The sequence below is a fragment of the Garra rufa genome, chromosome 1 (genome assembly GCF_049309525.1).
Source record: "Garra rufa chromosome 1, GarRuf1.0, whole genome shotgun sequence".
Classification (NCBI taxonomy): Eukaryota; Metazoa; Chordata; class Actinopteri; order Cypriniformes; family Cyprinidae; genus Garra; species Garra rufa.
The window spans coordinates 106,674,513-106,694,729 of NC_133361.1; the positions used below are offsets into that span (position 1 = coordinate 106,674,513).

General features: G+C 37.1%; 2 pseudogenes; one reads left to right on the plus strand and one right to left on the minus strand.

Annotated features, from left to right (window-relative positions):
• Positions 1-237: 237 nt before the first annotated feature.
• Positions 238-1,870, minus strand: LOC141323555 (uncharacterized; annotated as a pseudogene).
• A 179-nt stretch (positions 1,871-2,049) lies between these two features.
• Positions 2,050-20,217, plus strand: part of LOC141323571 (uncharacterized) — a 55,243-nt pseudogene continuing 37,075 nt past the window's right edge.

A 20,217-nucleotide genomic window follows, 5' to 3' on the forward strand; every position in this document is an offset into this window, starting at 1 on the left:
ATATATATATATATATATATATATATATAACTTAATATTTGAAACTACAGTAAAGCAGATGATCAGGTATGGCCACAGTTAAAAAAAAAGCCTTATGGTAAACAAAAAGAGATGAAGGATGCATGAAAGTGATCAAATGCATCCCACATTTAGCAACATCCTTGATTTCACACACCTTTTTTCTCATTACACTCTTGAACAAGGAACACAGGCAAAGTCTGACATTTGCATGATTTTTCACATATCTGTAAGTGTGATGGAAAATGTTTTTATTACTTTGACTACACTTGAATGTCTTTCAAAATGAATGAGCAGATGATTGTAGAAATTGCTCCTTTTTCTAAACCTCTTCTTGCATTAAAGAAAATGGCAGTTCCTTTCCAGAATGAGTTTGCAAATGACGTTTCATGTTGCTCTGACATGTGAAACTCTTCTCACACTGAACACACTTGTACGGTTTCTCTCCAGTGTGAACTGTCATGTGAACCTTAAGGTTTACTTTATGCGTGAAACTCTTTCCACACTGAGAGCAGATGTAAGGTTTCTCTCCAGTGTGAATGCTCAAGTGAACATCAAGGCTTGTTTTATACTTGAAACTCTTTCCACACTGAGCGCAGTTAAAAGGTTTCTCTCCAGTGTGAATTTTCATGTGGTTATCAAGCGTACCTTTCAGTGTAAAACACTTTCCACACTCAGGACATATGAATGGCTTCTTATCGGTGTGAATTATCATGTGAGTCTTAAGAACTCCTTTTCGTGAGAAACTCTTCCCACACTGTTTGCACATGAAAGGCTTCTCTCCAGTGTGAGTTCTCATGTGGACAGTAAGGTATTGTTTCTGTGTAAAACTATTCCCACACAGTTTACAGATGAAAGGCTTCTCTCCAGTGTGAGTTCTCATGTGGACAGTAAGGTATTGTTTCTGTGTAAAACTATTCCCACACAGTTTACAGATGAAAGGCTTCTCTCCAGTGTGAGTTCTCATGTGGACAGTAAGGTATTGTTTCTGTGTAAAACTATTCCCACACAGTTTACAGATGAAAGGCTTCTCTCCAGTGTGAGTTCTCACGTGGACAGTAAGGTTATTTTTGTTTGTAAAACTCTTTCCACACTGAGGGCATATGAATGGCTTTTTTTGGGTGTGAATTATCATGTGAGTCTCAAGAACTCCTTTTTGTGAGAAACTCTCCCCACAGAGTTTGCAGGAGTAAGGCTTCTCTCCAGTGTGAGTTCTCATGTGGACAGTAAGGTATTGTTTCTGTGTAAAACTATTCCCACACAGTTTACAGATGAAAGGCTTCTCTCCAGTGTGAACTCTCATGTGGACAGTAAGGTTTTTTTTCTTTGTAAAACTCTTTCCACACTGAGGGCATATTACCGGCTTCTTTTCAATGTGAATTTTCATGTGACTGTTAAGATGTCCACTTAAGATGAAACTCTTCGCACACTGTTGGCAGCTGTAAGGTCTCTCTCCAGTCTGAACTCTCATGTTAGAATTAAGATTTGTACTTTGTGGTTTTTGATTTATTTCTGGTGAGGATGTTTTTTTATTCTGTGAGCAACTAATTGATTTTACTTCAGTTTTGAAATCATCTTTCTCTTCTGTTTCATTGAGTTCTTGACTCTCTTCTTTCAGTGCCATCAGGTCTGAGGTGAAATGAGAAAAATGTAAGTTAACAGTTTAAAGGCACAAAGCAACAGACATCAAAACACTTAGACTAGTTCTGTCAATTAATTAAAAAACTATTTGACAATAAACAATTTCACATTGAATCTCCAAATTAATGTAAGAAAACATAAAGATTGTACATTTAAAATATGGGGCTTATTGGCATCTTTTTACCAAGTAGCCAATTGATACCAGTCTCATTGATACAAATACTGCTACTGATCTGTCTCTATTAAACGCATTTCCTTCCAATTTTAATCATTAATTATAGCTATAATTAAAAACAATTATTTGTAACATGTATATTGTTGTGCTTTTATCACAACTACCATATAATGATAAAAAAACACTCCTTTTAAAAAACCCACACATAATCTGCCATGTTCATCTTCACGTTAGAGAATTTAAAAGCAGAATTCAAGTAAGAAATATTTCCTAATTAAACTCACAAAGGTTACGATGAGAGATTTTCGGTTTCTATTTTATTGTTTGGCTCCAGAGTTGGAGAGTAACAAAGTACATGTAATGTCATTTCATATTTAAAATACAAAATGAGTAACTATTACAGAACATGTTACCTGTTTCAGATGCAGAACAGTTATTTGATGCATTCATGACGTCTAGACTGGACTATTGTAACACACTACTATGTGACTGTCCTGCATTTTCAGTTAACAAGCTACAAGCTGGTGTTTCTGAAATATGACTATTTATTGCTTGTTGTAATGAACATTCACTGCTATTTACATTTTAATATCACACTTTTGATGATAGCATAAAACAAATGTCAAGTTAAAAACTGAAGTGTCATTGTTTGCTTCAAGCAAAATAACGTTTTTTTGTCAGATACCGCTTTCATTGTTTTCTAATCAAAAGTAGATACTGTGTTTAATGTTACACAAAATATGTTTTAATTTTAATAAGGATCAAATGAATGAGTCCAGCTTTGAGAATAAAAACCAACCTGTTTGTTCCTCAGTATCTTCATGTTTGATTCTGAATGTTTCTTCAATCTTCATGTCTTCAGTCTCCTCTTTAATAAACGGCATCTTTATAATATTGTGACACATGGATCTCTGTTGATTCTCCAGGAGTTTTTCTGTGTGTTTGTCCACTGTGTCCTGTTTAAGATGAGAATAATTATTAGAAAGAAAAATCTATGCAAACTAGATCTCTGTGTGTCTCAATCAGCTCCTAGTTTAGTAGTCAGTGCACTACAAAGACAGTCAGAGAGTTAATAGACTTGTATATAAAAAGTATAAAATATATACAAATAACATCAAAGGTTCATATTTAGATTATAATTTTAAGCTATTTTGATTTATATTTGGTATTCAATTATTTGTACATCATATCTAATATATTAAACTTGAATGAAATCATTCTCGGTTGTGATTCACTCGTTTGTCTTTGTTGTTGTCGTTTGTAGTCCACGTGCCGCTGAATCGAATCACTGAATCATTTCACAAATGATTCGATTCAAATGATTCGGATTCTCAGGCTGCGTCCGAAATCGCCTACTTCTCTACTATTTAGTAGGGAAAAGCAGTAGGCGAGCAAATAAGTATGTCCGAATCCTAAGTATTTATAAAAGAGTAGGCGAGAATTAGTAGGCGAATGCACTAATTCTCGCGAGATTCGGGCGTACGTCTACTTAAAGTGCGTCCGAATATGCCTACTTAACTACTATATAGTAGGAAAAAAGAGTACGTGAAGAAAGAAGTACGTCCGAAACCTCAGTATTCAAAAAAGAGTAGGCGAGAAATCCCCGGATGTCCTACTGCTTCAGCCCAGATCCTGAAGTCTTCATCGATGGATACTTTTCAATCCCAGGAGTCCACAGGAGGCCAAAACGTCATCATCGAACGTGATTGAGAACCACGGCGAGGGTGTTTACAAATGTGAGTATTACAACCAAAACACGGTTCCCTGTCTTAAAAATCATATTTGTTGAGCTACTTTATCGTAAACTGTTGATTTGCATAAGGTGCCAAGATGTTATACAGTATGCTATAGTTAGTATATTTGTGATTTCGCTGTTAAAACATGTTTTATGACGTATAGCGAACATTAAGCTTCAGGTAGCACACGCACGTCTTTAAAAGCGGATTTACATAAAACATATACATTTTAAAGACGTTTAATAAATGTCTATTTAACAAATGACAGGAAAATGTTCTAGACTAGAGCAACACAAAACACAAAACATCTGAGTGAGTGATGGACGTTATGTGAGAATTCACTGTCACTGCTTTACATTAATGTAAGTAATGTAAATAAACACATATACATATAGTAGGCCTAACAGAACTTCAAATTCATTTCAAATAGAGCTATAACAGAACTTTTCTGATTCTTGATTTATGTGCCTTTGTTGCAGATGTTTTGTGGTGGAGCAGGACCTGAAAGGAAAGGTGACTGCAGCATTTTTGGGGAAAAGTAAAATCCGAAACTTAAAGATTGATCATTTTGTAACTTCCAATACAGAGATCTAATGACACTGTGCTGTTAAAATGACAGTTTTTGTATTATATTTGTGCATCTTTGAATGATCTGAAATGTCTGCAGACTGGTGTGTGCAGTGACAAACGAGAAATCCACAGCAGCATCCTGGAAATGAGACCCTCCATCACTCCACCTGCCCTTTGCCTCATCTGGACCAGAAGTTGCTGCGGTCTCTTCATCAAAAAGACTAGAAGACTAATATGTTTAATAAAGCTTTGTTCCATGTGTATTTATTTATATTCATGGTTACTTTTATTATTTTACTAATTTATTCATGTTTCCTGATGTTGTCAGTAAATAAAATATAACATTTTCATAAGCCTATGCATTTATTCATTACTTCATTGAAAAAAAACAACAACATTATGCGTGTTTAACTAAAAATATAATTAATTATTAGTCAGCATTTATCATTATTATTGTTGGTACGTGTTGGAGTGGGCTAGCAATGCATTCTAAAGTTATTTTAATTTCTAAATAGTAATACTTAAATTTTTCGAGTGTAAAATCAACAGTCTTCTCCAAAGGTAAGATCTTTGAGCAACTGATCGACGTCTCTTTTGTGCAGATGTTGTAAACATGGAGGAGAGCGTACTGGGTAGGGTTGTCATGTTACTGATGCCATGAGGTGTCGCTGTCGCTTCAATTTTTGTATTAATATTACTTCAGAATTTATAATTCCATACAAACTCAGGGAAAGACTTAAGTATCTTTAACAAAGAACAATCATGACAGAAAACATAACTATAAAAGGTTTGCGTACATAGTACAAGATTAGATACAGAAAAAAATATTAAATATATTTGAATATTCATAAAATCGCAATGAATTAAAAATTGCCTTTGTTTTTGTTATTTATTTATTATTATTTTAAGTTTCAGGGATGAAAGGACAGAAATTCAGCAAGAAAAAGGAAAACAAATCAGATCTAAGCTAGTTTTGCACAATTTTGCCCATTAACATATTCAAGACAACAAATTTGGGGGTTTTAGTCATTTTAGTATTGTTAAAAATATAAAAACTTCAATCAATCCAAAATAAGCAAATTTCATCAACATCAAAATGTTTACAGATAGATGAATTAAATCCGTCGCTCATATCATTTCATGTTGCGCTTGTTATAACGTCATAGGTCACGTGATATCGTCAACATGGCGGAACGCATCCATACTCAACGAGATTTGGCTGTGGAGTACGTACTCTTTTAGCGCTCGTTAAGTAAGTACTTATTGAAATTAAGTACCTACTCATTGAGTAGGCGATTTCGGACGCAGCCTCAGTTTCTCTCATCATCACACAATTGATTCATGATATAGAAAGCGAAATGAAACTTACCTTCTCTGTTACTAAATTTTAAGTAACACTAGATAAAGCATTACGTTATATTTCATAATGATGCATTTCTTTTACATGGCTTGTAAAACGCTTTAATTGATGCAACAATGTCCATTGGTTTAAAAACTTTAAAAGCACAAACCTTTCTTCAGGCGACTGACAACAGATGAGGAGTGCAGCGCATATTTATGACGTCACATCACAAGAGCAAAATAAAAGTCCCATTGGTGCACTGCTCTCTAGAATCACAAATAAATCATAGAAATGTTGTATATAGAATAGAATTTCTTACTCATGTGATGATGCTTTTCTAAAGTTACTAACATTGTAAATCTATTAATAATATTCTTTATTTTATTAATGTTCATTTATAACACTATGCTTTCTGTTTATATACCTTGCCATTAAATTCACATTAAACTAGTCAATGCTGCTGTGTAACGTTTACAAAGGTTGTGTTATGGCAAATTTAAAAGGAATATAGTCCATTGATTATTACCTTTTCAGTTTCGTTAATTGGCAAAAACATATTCAGCTGTTACTCCATCTTCTTTTGTTAACATTGAAAAGTTTGTTTAATAAATATAAGATAATAAACAATAAACAGTTTTTTTTTTAAACTTTAACTAGAAGTACTTTCATCAGAAAAAAAATCAAATATGTCATGTTGTATTAGTGTTATGGTTTTAGTGAAGTTAGACGTTTTGAAAACAAAATACCTTTAATACACCTGCAGGAAAATGAAGATCTGGGGTCCGTTCTTCGTACCTCGCTAACTAAGTTAGCTGGATTTGATTGTTGACGATTTTGCGTGATCTTGGATCGCTTGGTTCTTCGAAGCTCATCCGGGACTTGCTGTCATAGCAACAGGTGCGCAAGCTTAAACCTGCTCTGGAGCAGGTTTATTTCATGTAAACAGGATTTAGGCTGCGCTCCTGGCGGGTTATGATTGGTTGAAATGGCGAGGTCACATCTGATTGGTTAAAGAGCACGACTGACGCGGACTGACTCACATGGGGAAAAAAAAGTATCTCGCAAGTTTGGGGTCAGTACATTTTTATTTTATTTTTTTTTATTTTTTTTAAGAAATTAATACTTTTATTCACCAAGGATGTATTAAGTTAATAATTAAAAAATTATTAAAAAGTAATAATAAATAATTTACATTGTTTTATAAATATATGTATATATATATATATATATATATATATATATATATATATATATATATATATATATATCACAGGTTCCAAAAAATATTTGGCAGCACAACTGTTGATATTATCCAACATTGATCATTCTAGTAACAAATCAGCATATTAGAATGATTTCTGAAGGATCATGTGACACTTAAGACTGGAGTAACAGCTGATAAAAATTCAGCTTTTCATCACAGGAATAAATTCTATTTTAAAGTATGTTAAAATAATAATAATAAAAAAAAAACATTATTTTATATTGTAAAAACATTTTGCAATATTACTGTTTTTTCTGTATTTTTAATCAAATAAATGCAGCCTTGATGAGTATAAGAGACTTCTTTAAAGACTATTACAAGTCTTACTGACCCCAAACTTTTGAACGGTAGTGTATAAAAAAATAAAAATAAAAATAAAATAACATATCAAGGAAAAAACATGTAACATGGGCAGCATTAACACATTTAATGTGTTCACAACTTTTTGCCAGCCCTCTCTCCTTGCTTTTCCAGCCTTTGCAGTGTTCCCTTGCGTTTTAAATAAACTCTGAAACTCCTGAAATCCCTCAATCAAGAGTTCTTGCTCTGCTGCAGAAAAATACTGAGCGCGCTCCTTCGTCATGTTCGCCGACCAATCAAAGCGTTGCCCATCAATGTTTCTACTATCGATACGTAGCCCCTTTTAAGCCACCCAGTGATCTCAAATAACTTCATCCAGCTATACTAATCATCAACAACAGGTGCGTTCGGAGAACCGGAATAGCGAGCTCATAGTTAGCACGATGATTTGATCTTGGATGTGTCATTTGATCTTGGATGTAGTAAGCGAGGTACGAAGAACTGACCCCAGGAGACTTGTTTGAGCTGGTCTTGTGTGTCTCTGTGGTCATCCAGACTGAATAAAACACTCAATCACTGGAGTTTATTCAGATTTCAGGAGGCTGTTCTTACAGATGAAGACAAAGCTCTCAGATCACAAGCTTAAACACAGTATTCAAGGGATGTGATCAGTTTGTTTTAAATGAATATATTTAGCTTTAGGAGTGTGTGAATATGAATGTGAAATGATGGTGGGTGTCATCTTTTTTGTCTTTATTGGCTGTTAATGTTTCTGCCTCATTTCTTTAATTGGTGTCTTTGTTTCTGATCAATATCTGAGTTAAATATGAATGCAGAGGCTGAAGGTGAGACTTTCCCTGATCTCTGTGATAATGAGTCTATAGTTCTGCTGATTGGATTAGAGTCACTATAAAGCTGGGCAGATTCCTGTAACTGCTTCCTTTGCATATTTTATCTTCTAACGACGATCCTGAAATCTGTCTTAAACTCCAGTGATTGAGTGCTTTAGTCAGTCTGGATGACTGCAGCGTCACACAGAAACATCTCAATCAAGAGTCTCCTGATCTTCTCTTCTGAGTTTACTACAGGTCTAACTGGATATTGCTGGTATTTTTGTTTCAAAACTTGTAACTTCACTAAAATCATATCACTAATATAATGAATGCACTTCTAGAGATTAAGTTTCTAGTAAAGCAGGTATTGTATCTTGTATTTATTAACTGAACTGTTCACTGTTAAAAGGGAAGATGAGGAGTAACAACTGAATATGTTGACATGGTTTTTGTCAATTAAAGATGCAGAAAAGGTTAATCAAGTTTAATAAAGGAATGGCAGAGAGGATGGGAAAAGGAAATCAAGACACATTTTTCTGTTCAATCTAAAGTTAGAAACAAATGTTTTTGTACTTGTCCATCCTGTAGGGACTTAGTTAAACTAGATTGAGGTTGGGGCATTGTGGGTTAAATACTTTTTTGTATATTGTAGAAAAGCATTTATATTTTTTTTTTCTCCTTTAATATTCACTGACAAAGACTGTTGATGCTGATCAAATACCATGATGTGAGTCTTAATTTGAAGTCATTTTCATTTATTTGTGCAGATCGGCTTTTTTTTAAAGAAAATAAAAAATAGCGCACATTGTAGACACACAAAGTCATTCCCCATAATATTTTCCCTTCTTTCGGCGCTTCTCACTCCAGTCCAGCGGGTGGCACTAACACACACACTTCTGTTTGACAAACACCATTAAACCTAAGAAGAAGAAGATTAGTTTCACTGCTCTCTGTTGTTTTGTTGTGATTCTGTTTTAGTTCAGCCTGTGAGAAATGTAGTTTCTGTAAACAGAAAAAATCAGTACCAGTCAGTAAATACCTGTAATATTCTCATCCTCACAGTGACTACGTTTTGAAGCGAGCAGAAATATCTGGAGAAGTATCAGCTGAACTGAGATCTGCTGCTGTGAAGATGTTTATTAAAGTGGAGAGTGAGGAGAACACGAGTGAACTAGAAACCTGGAGAATAAAACAGGAACCAGAACCTTTGAGAATAAAACAGGAGGAACATGGAGGTTGGTGTTTGATCTTCATTCATCTTTAATGACTGTTTGTGGTACATTATTTCAAAGTTTTATTAATACTGAGTTTCAAGCTGCTTTAAATTTTGTAAATTGTAAAAGAAACAATCTTTAAAGCTGAACAGTCTGTTGAAAGTATAGACGGGGCAGCAAAAGCACTTCCAGATCTAGTAAGAAACATTTAAATTCTGCACAGAATTTTTGGTAACATTTTCTATGAAGCCCCTATTATAATACATTATAAAGTATTTCTAAGGCATTGTAATGAATGCATCATAAAAAAAAAATCTTATAATATGTTCTCATAAATAATCATAACAATTACAATATACTAAAGTACTTGAGTATTTGGGGTTCTAACTTTTAAGATTATGATTATTTATTAGACACAATGGGCGGCATATTAAATCTACGCAATTTTTAATGGACTATATTCTATTACAATTTTATTTTTATTTTTTTACATTATATTTCATTTTATTATGATGGGCCCCCTGGTCTACTGACTAGAAGCAACTTTCCAACTACACTAATGCTGCCTTCATGTGATATGGGAAAGATGATGCTTTCCACTTGTGAAGTGGAAATTACCAGTATGTCGTATTCAGGTGCTTTTGTTGTCGTAGTGAAGAGAAACATGGCGAATCGGAATTTATCCTCACATGCTACTTAGGTAAAAGTTTTAAAACGGTTATAAACTCCCTAATGCATCTGCTACAGGATGCATCAAAACGCAAACGGTAAATTATAGGCTGTATCTTATTGATCATGAATAGTAGAGTTGTTTTAAAGACAATACTTACTAATGGTTATTTTAGCTAGCCTATATATACGTTTTTATATAAGCCTATATATAGTATATTTTATAGCCTATAAAAGTTTTTTTACTTTTAACATCACGCAATGTTTACCATTCATTATGGTTTCATTACTGTCCGCCATGTTGAAAGGTCAAAGTTTATCCCATCTCGGCAACTCGGGTATCATAAAAATTTTCGAGCTTTCCAGTGGAAATTACAACGTGAGTGGGTGTTCATGTGGAATTTCGATGTCGGATTTTGGTATTTACCATAATTACGATAGAACATGAAGGCAGCATAACACTCCTTTTATTAGTAGTATTATTAGTCTAGTATTATTCGACTTAGATTAAGGTTTGGCTAGGTAGAAGGTTCACAAACTTGCAAAGTTACATATCAGTTTGTCTTTTGGGGTACCATCAAAATACAGTGTTAGAATATATTTAGCATACTACTAATAATAATTATTGCTAGCTGACATGTAGTTGAATAGTTACTTATCAAAAGCTGTCTAAAGGGTACCATCAAAATAATCTAACTAATAATACAAATGTGTCATGTTACACACTCATCTGATACATTAACTTTTGGCTCTTTGATAGGTATTATTATTGTTGTTATTATTATTAATACTTATAAGTGCTCTTTGTATGCTTCCAGTAAAGTGACATGCGTAACATGGTAATATATGAGACTTATGTTATAACTATGAGGAGATAATCACACGCTTAAAAGCTATAACCGCAAATAAATAAAAATTACAATACATTAAAACAGTTTTATGATACAACATACTATAATTTTTTTTATAATGCACTATGAATTCATTATAGTGCCTTAAGCATACCCTTATAATGCATTATAAATATGGGCTTCAAAGAAAGTGTTACTGAATTCTTTTATGAACAGATCAAACACGGCTGATGCAGAAACAGTAGTGTTAGCTTTAGTCATGGCCAATGCTATTACATCATTAGTTTCAGGGTTTGGACATTTTGGGAGAAAAATTCAAGAACTTTTCAACGAAATTGAAATTTTGCATGCCTCCTGACTCAAGTTTAGTGCTTTGCTGTCAAATGTGTCTTACCAAGAAATAAACGTAATATTTTTTAGTAACTGCGCTTAAACATTCAAAACAATAGTAATCTTATGGTTGACTTGTTATTCACTTTTTAGCATCAAATGATGATGTCTTTATGCAGTTTGAGGTTTAAAAACATGTTATTTTCCACATACTGTACATTATTGTTGCTCCTCTCTGCCCTCCCTTTCTGAAAGGCTTTGATTTCCACAAAACTCACTGTTGATGGAAACCCAGGTGTTTTCTGATTGGTCAGCTATCCATGCTTTGGAATTGGCCGGATACCTCCATCGTGTGTTGGAAATGTTACACCCCTAACCATGTTGTGATATCATTTCTTGGCGCATCGAGACAGAAATGATAAAACCCATTATAAACTAGGCATTTGTTGCATACGTGCAAACTCGTGTTTGAAAAGTCAGTACTGAATTCTTTAAATATGAAAACGTACTTGCAGGCCATCAGTCAGATGCACAGACTGTTCATGCAACATTGTGATTGGCCCACTTTATGGGCATAAGGAGCTCCAGGTGTGTGTTCCTGTTGTGTATGCACTTCGATGGATTAAATGCAGAGCACAATTCACCATACTCGACTGTTTCTCTTTCAACTGGTGCAAAACTATTTCCTATTCCTAAAGTGTAATTATAATATTACTAAAGTTTTTTACAGAAAAAGTTTAGTGATTTACGAGTGAACATCCTGTGACAGTCAGTTTTGGGTTGTTTTCCATTTAAAAGATCAGTGGAAAATCCCATTAATAAACTGCCCCCTAAATAAAAACTCAGAAGTTTATTTTTTTTTATTTGATAGTTAAATGGGGAGTTTTTTACTCTTATTTTCCCTCATCTCTTTGAATTCAATTTGATGATTTTTATTCCCTAGGATACATAAAATAGTAGAGATCAGTCTATATAGATTTCCTAAACACTATCATTAGATTATCTGGATTTTATTTTTTATTAATTGTATAAAGGCCAACTTAAACACTGTAGGAAACCAGCCGACCAGGATCGGGTTTGGACACCCTGGTATAGGATCTAGCATACAAGCATTACATATCTACATGTTATGATGCCAATTGCTTTGTGTCATTAAACTGGGGTTAACTTTTATTTCTTTGTTTTTCCACCGTAGACCTAACAGCGCTGAAAGAGGAGAGAGAAGAACTGAATGAAACCGAAGAGAAAGATCAGTTTGAGAATCTTCATGATTTTGTATCTGGAGATAAATCTGTTTGTTCCTTAGAGTCTGCAAATACTTCTAAACAAAAAAGAGCACAAAATACAGGAACTAGGAGTAATTTCACTTGCTTTCAGTGTGGACACAGTTTCACTCGAAAAGAACACCTTAACAGGCACATGAGAGTTCACACTGGAGAGAAGCCTTACACATGCAAACAGTGTGGAAAAAGTTTCAGTCAAAAAGGACACTTTAACATTCACATGAGAGTTCACAATGGAGAAAAGCCTTACACCTGGAGAAAATGTGGAAAAAGTTTCTGCAGAAAATTAAATCTTAAAAACCACGTGTGTATTCACACTTTGGAGAGCCTTTTTAACTGCCAACAGTGTGGAGAAAATTTCACTCGTAAAGAAAGCCTTAACAAACACATGAGAATTCACACTGGAGAGAAGCCTTACACGTGCGAACAGTGTGGAAAGAGTTTCGCTCATAAAGTAAACCTTAACACACACATGAGAATTCACACTGGAGAGAAGCCTTACACGTGCAAACAGTGTGGAAAGAGTTTCGCTCATAAAGAAAACCTTAAAGTGCCCCTATTATGCCATGTTAAAGGTAGTTAATATTGTTGTAATAGTCTCTTAAAACAGGTTTACATGTATGCAAGTTCAAAAAACACTTTAGTTTTCTCAAAAATTAGATTTAATTTTACCCCGTTTCTAAATGATTCGTAAACGACTCGTGTGAAGCAGTTCGAAGAATCAGTCTCTCTAAACCCCTCCTTTCCGTGAGCCCTCACTGCTGTGATTGGTCAGATGGTGCAGTCCTTTTGGATTGGTCTACCGCTTCAGCGCAAAACGAAACGCCCATTGGCATAACTGAATGACAGCTGCGGAGACCTGTTAATGCGTAGAAAAGATAGCCTCGATTTTACCCTATCAATTCGAGCCGGAGTCTGACGATGAAACGGTTGAAGTGGCACATAGACAAGAAACTGTTTTGCAAGCATGACTGGAGCAGGACGTTTCTCAGTGGGTGTCATATTATAACTGTGGGAAGTGCTTGCAATTTGCTTTTGTAAGCGAACCGGGCACACCTCTACGTTGTGAACTTCAACACTGTAACGTACAACCCATAACACTGCGTTAAGCCATCGTTTATCATTATCATTACTTAAACTAATAAGGCAGACAGACAGTCAAGCTGCATCAATCACAATTTTTAGACTACATTGCACTCACAGCTGAACAACAGAACTACAGAAACGCAAGTTAGCCGGTTACCAAGACATGAGCGGGGTTGTTACACACCATAACGTACACAAAGACGTATTTTGAACGATCGCTAGAAAATACAATCATCAATTATTAATCATACTTACAGGTAGAAGTTCAGAGGAGCAAGCCGGTCCAAATAAACTGGGCACTGATCCATTTTTTAAAACCAAGCGTTTGGTGAATCTCGCGTTGTAACGTTACTCCCCAAGATTGGAAAAACAGTCATCAGTAAAATGACGCGAACACAACACAAGATTGGCATTGGACTGCTGAGGTGTTGAAAAAATTAATGTTAACCACTCATCCTTGGTAGTTTCATCTTTCGGAAGGGCATATAAAACAAATTCACTCGCAGGGCGTCTTCTTGACATGATGTAACGTTAATCCACGTGAAAATGGTAGGCCTACTGTTTGTGGGCGGGCAAGTTGTTCGCGAAATTGAACGTGGGCGGACATTACGCAAATGTGTAGCTCGTGACGTGTGGCCGTTACAGAAAAAAGATTCGAATTGCTGACGACTCGTTTAGGCGAATGTGAGCCGACTCTTTTTTTTGTTAGACAAAAACTTCATTTATAGTGCACTGTCCGCGTCACAACTTTGCAGATAGTTTATGTTCACATACAGCTACATGACACACTACATGAAATATCATATTTGAAAAGGCATAATAGGGGCACTTTAACACACACATGAGAATTCACACTGGAGAGAAGCCTTACACGTGCAAACAGTGTGGAAAAAGTTTCACTCAAAAAGGATGCCTTAACAGACACATGAGAATTCACACTGGAGAGAAGCCTTCTACATGCAAACTGTGTGGAAAGAGTTTCACTCAAAAAGGATGCCTTAACAGACACATGAGAATACATACTGGAGTGAAACCTTACACATGCAAACAGTGTGGAAAAGGTTTCTGTGGAAAATCAAAACTTAAATACCACATGCGTATTCACACTTTGGAGAGCTTTTTTACCTGCCAACAGTGTGGAGAAAATTTCACTCGTAAAGAAAGCCTTAACAGACACATGAGAGTTCACACTGGGGAGAAGCCTTACACATGCAAACAGTGTGTAAAGAGTTTCGCTCGTAAAGCAAACCTTAACAGACACATGCGAATTCACACTGGAGAGAAGCCTTACACGTGTGACTAGTGTGGAAAGAGTTTCACTCAAAAAGTAAGCCTTGGCAAGCACATGAAGATTCATAATCAAAAGAAGCCTTATTAAGGGTTCCAAATGGAATCCTATACAGGGCTTCTACAATGAAATTCTAATTCACATTTTAAAGCAATGTGTTTTGTCCATGGTACACTTTACCGTGTCAACTTGAAATATGGACTATGGACAAATGGACTCTGTCTACAGTGTAAGAACTTCACATTTGAATGTCATGAATTGAAGAGAGATCTCACAGGAAGTGCACTGTTTTTTGGTTGAAGCATACAAAAGGACACTGTTAGCATTTTAACATCAGTGTGTATGGATTTAATTTGCACACATCAGTTACTTGCTCATTTCTAGTACCAACATTGGCGGTTTTGAGGAAGGCTTTAATAATCATATTTTGGAACCATTCATAAAGGGCTGTATTAGGAATTGTCTTTTAGGATTGTCTTGTAGACCTTTTTTCTGAACGCGGAAGTCACGTCTGACTAAATTTTTAGCATTTTCTATGTCTCATGTCAAAGTAGCGTATAATGAGAGCTGTTAATCTAATGTTAAACCTATAAAAATGTTTTTAAAAAGCACATTGCTCCCTGGCACCATCACTTTGCAATGACCATCATTTGTCATTGCCTCACTTTTAGGTTTAAACTTTATTGTAAAACAATCATTGTTGAATAAAAAAAAAAACTGTTACAAATTATTGTCCTATTTTTCTTACAAAAAAAACAAGAGTAATAATAATAGTCGGACATACGTACATAATGTGGCTGCATTCGAAAGCGCATACTGGATGAGTAGGTACTTAATTTCAATAAGTACTTGCTTAATGATCGCTAAAAGAGTACGTACTCTACAGCCAAATCTCGTTGAGTATGGATGTGATCTGCACGTCTTCCGCCATGTTGACGTTATCATGTGACCAACGACGTTATAACAAGTGCAACAACTTAACATATAGCGACAGGTTTAATTCATCTTTCTATAAATATTTTGATATGAAAGTGATTCCAATCCTCAGAGGAGAAAGAACGACTGCGGGTAAGTTGCTGCTTAAATACTATTTTAATAGGCGAACGTTATTGAGCTGCAGCAAAAAGCACTCGTTTGAATTTATTAATTTATTCGTTTCAGTCTGCTTTGTGCTGCTGTTAAAAGCACTCTGTCGTTGGATTCGTTCATTTATTCGTTCTGTTTACATTGATCTGCTGTTAAAAGCACTCTGTCGTTGGATTCGAATTTATTCGTTCTGTTTACATTGATCTGCTGTTAAAAGCACTCTGTCGTTGGATTCGTTCATTTATTCGTTCTGTTTACATTGCGCTGTGGTTAAAAGCACTCTTATATTTATTTAACTAGGGTATTCGTTTATATTTACATTAAGCTGCTGTTAATTAAGCACTAGTTGGTCTGTTATTTGCCTTGCTAGTGGTTTCTGCGTTTAATAGTAGTTTTGATTGTGCTTATTAAAATTCAAAACTGAGCGGACGGCCAAGGGAAGCTTTGGTTATTCATATCGTGCCCTTCCAGAGCAATTAGAAGTGCGAAGTTGGTTGCATTTAAGTTTCGATTAGAGACATTTTGCGTGCGTGCAATACATTTGCGGCTGTACTGAGCCCAGGAGGCGTGGCTAGCGAGAATACTGCTTAAATAGTTGGCTCACTTTCCATATTGTGGGAAAGTGATTCCAATCCTCAGAGGAGAAAGAACGACTGCGGGTAAGTTGCTGCTTAAATACTATTTTAATAGGCGAACGTTACATTGAGCTGCAGTAAAAAGCACTCGTTTGAATTTATTAATTTATTCGTTTCAGTCTGTTTTGTGCTGCTGTTAAAAGCACTCTGTCGTTGGATTCGTTCATTTATTCGTTCTGTTTACATTGATCTGCTGTTAAAAGCACTCTGTCGTTGGATTCGAATTTATTCGTTCTGTTTACATTGATCTGCTGTTAAAAGCACTCTGTCGTTGGATTCGTTCATTTATTCGTTCTGTTTACATTGCGCTGTGGTTAAAAGCACTCTTATATTTATTTAACTAGGGTATTCGTTTATATTTACATTAAGCTGCTGTTAATTAAGCACTCGTTGGTCTGTTATTTGCCTTGCTAGTGGTTTCTGCGTTTAATAGTAGTTTTGATTGTGCTTATTAAAATTCAAAACTGAGCGGACGGCCAAGGGAAGCTTTGGTTATTCATATCGCGCCCTTCCAGAGCAATTAGAAGTGGGAAGTTGGTTGCATTTAAGTTTCGATTAGAGACATTTTGCGTGCGTGCAATACATTTGCGGCTGTACTGAGCCCAGGAGGCGTGGCTAGCTGTTTCAGTAAAGCTCTGTTTGGTTGTGTATTTAACGGTGTCATACCAGCTGACGCTGAAGCGGAAGCGTTCAGCCTCCTCGCGTGAAGACCGACAAGAGTAAAGACTGCGACTTTTCCTGCGCGACTTATCCGAGCAACGACACCGACAACGCACTTAAGTACTCCTTTCCTTTTTCTCACTCTTCTTTCTGTCCTTCTCTATCATGTGTTTCCAACTCATTCCGGTGCTCTCTACACACCGCACTAACATCACACGCACACGCCGACGCAATCTCTCTAACCTGCGTCCAATACACACCTCTTCCACTGAACCTTTCTCCTTCACGGTTGGACTTTGGAACTGTCGATCAGCTGTCAACAAAGCAGACTTCATTTCGGCATTTTCCTTGCAATCTGGCCTGAGCATCCTAGGTTTGACTGAGACCTGGATACGTCCAGATGACTCTGTAACCCCAGCTGCTCTATCTAATAAATTCTCCTTCTCTCACACCCCTCGTCAGACTGGAAGGGGTGGGGGTACGGGACTTCTGATTTCCAACAACTGGAAATACTCAACCCATTCTCCTCTATGCAATTATAACTCATTTGAATCTCATACAATCACTATAACATCTCCTATCAAACTCCATGTTGTGGTCATTTACCGCCCTCCTAGTCAACTTGGCATCTTCTTAGAAGAGCTGGATGGGCTGCTATCCTCTTTTCCAGAAGATGGCAGCCCACTTCTGGTCTTTGGAGATTTTAACATGCATCTGGACAAACCCTATGCTGCAGACTTCCATTCACTTCTTGCTTCATTTGACCTAAAACGCACTACCACTGCATACACTCATAAATCCGGCAACCAACTTGATCTCATCTACACACGAAACTGTACTTCAGACGACATTGTGGTCAAACCCCTTCACATCTCTGACCATTTCTTCATTACACTAAACCTACATCTTGCTACTTGTGCACCCCCACCCCCCCTACCCGTTACCTTTAGACGAAACCTACGCTCTCTCTCACCCTCCCATCTTTCTTCATCAATATCCTCCTCTCTTCCCTCTCCTACCCACTTCACATCTCTGGATACTAATGCAGCAACCGACACGTTATGTTCCACTCTTACTTCTTGCCTAGATGAAATATGCCCTCTCTCCTCCAGGCCAGCACGGGCTGCTCCTTCCAACCCTTGGCTATCCGATGTTCTTCGTGAGCATCGGTCCAAACTTAGGGCAGCTGAGAGAAAATGGCACAAATCTAAGGATCCATCTGACTTGAGTATGTATCAGTCTCTGCTGTCATCTTTCTCTACCCATGTCCATACTGCCAAATCTTCATACTTCCACAACAAGATCAACAATGCTCCGGACACACGCAACCTTTTCAAAACTTTTAATTCACTGCTCTGTCCCCCTCCACCACCTCCCACCACTTCTATAACAGCTGATGATTTTGCCACATTTTTTACAGAAAAAACTACATCTATCAGTAATAAGTTCTCAGCTCCACACATACTGGAACTAAAACTGACCACACCCACGGCTGAAACTCCCCTCTTCTCCTTCCATCCCCTTTCTGAGGCAGAAGTAACCAAACTTCTCCTCTCCAGCCATCCGACGACATGTCCTTTAGACCCCATCCCCTCACACCTTCTCCAAGCAATCTCTCCTACAATCTTACCAGCGCTCACACACATCATCAACACATCTCTTCTCACAGGCACTTTCCCCACTACATTTAAGCAGGCCCGGGTAACCCCACTGCTCAAAAAACCTACACTTAACACTTCACTCATAGACAACTATAGACCTGTCTCTCTCCTTCCGTTCATAGCAAAAACACTGGAACGAGCTGTCTTCAACCAGCTATCTTTATTTCTCTCACAGAACAACCTATTGGATGCTAACCAGTCAGGGTTCAAGAGTGGCCATTCAACTGAGACGGCACTACTGTCTGTCACTGAAGCCCTGCGGATTGCAAAAGCTGATTCCAAATCATCAGTACTCATCTTACTGGACCTTTCTGCAGCATTTGACACGGTAAATCACCAGATCCTTCTGTCTACCCTCTCATCGTTGGGCATCACAGGGACTTCACTTCGCTGGTTCAAATCCTATCTCTCTGGTAGGTCTTTCAGAGTGGCCTGGGGAGGGGAGGTTTCCAAAACTTATCAACTGGTCACTGGGGTTCCTCAGGGATCAGTTCTTGGACCCCTCCTCTTCTCCATATACACTACATCTCTGAGCCCCATCATACAGGCACATGGCTTCTCCTACCATTGCTATGCTGATGACACACAGCTCTATCTTTCTTTCAAACCAGATGATCCATCAGTAGCTGCAAGGATCTCTGGCTGCCTGGCGGATATCTCTGCATGGATGAAGGAACACCATCTTCAGCTCAATCTAGCTAAAACTGAGCTCCTTGTCTTTCCCGCCACTCCAACTTTACAACATGACTTCTCCATCCAGTTAGGTTCATCAACAATTACCCCATCGACTTCAGCCAGAAATCTTGGTGTAATCTTTGATGACCAATTGACTTTTAAAGAACATATAGCTAAAACTGCTCGATCCTGCAGGTTTGCGTTGCACAACATCAGAAAGATCAGGCCCTTCCTAACAGAGCATGCTGCACAACTCCTTGTCCAGGCCCTGGTCATTTCCAGGCTGGACTATTGCAATGCTCTTTTAGCTGGTCTTCCAGCATGTACAATCAGGCCTCTACAAATGATTCAGAATGCAGCAGCACGGCTCGTCTTCAATGAGCCCAAGGAGGCCCATGTCACACCTCTCTTCATATCCCTGCACTGGCTACCGGTTACAGCACGCATCAAATTCAAGACACTGATGCTGGCCTATAGGACAGCCACCGGCTCATCACCGGCCTACCTCCATTCACTACTACGCATCTACACTCCCTCCAGAAATCTGAGATCCTCTAGCGAAAGACGCCTTATTGTACCACCACAGAGAGGCATGAAATCACTTTCCAAAACATTCTCCTTCAATGTCCCTGCCTGGTGGAATGATCTTCCCACCCCCATCCGAAACGCTGACTCCATTACTGTCTTCAAGCGACTGCTGAAAACCCATCTTTTTCGACACTATCTGACTATCTGAAAAAAAAAAAAAATTCTCCTCTCTTTCCTGATCTTTCCTTTCTAGCCCATACTCATCTGACAACGCCTGACATATGGTACTTTTGAGCACTTCCTATGTCGATCTGCCTCCTTAGGATGAATTATTTGTTGTATTCCCAATTGTAAGTCGCTTTGGATAAAAGC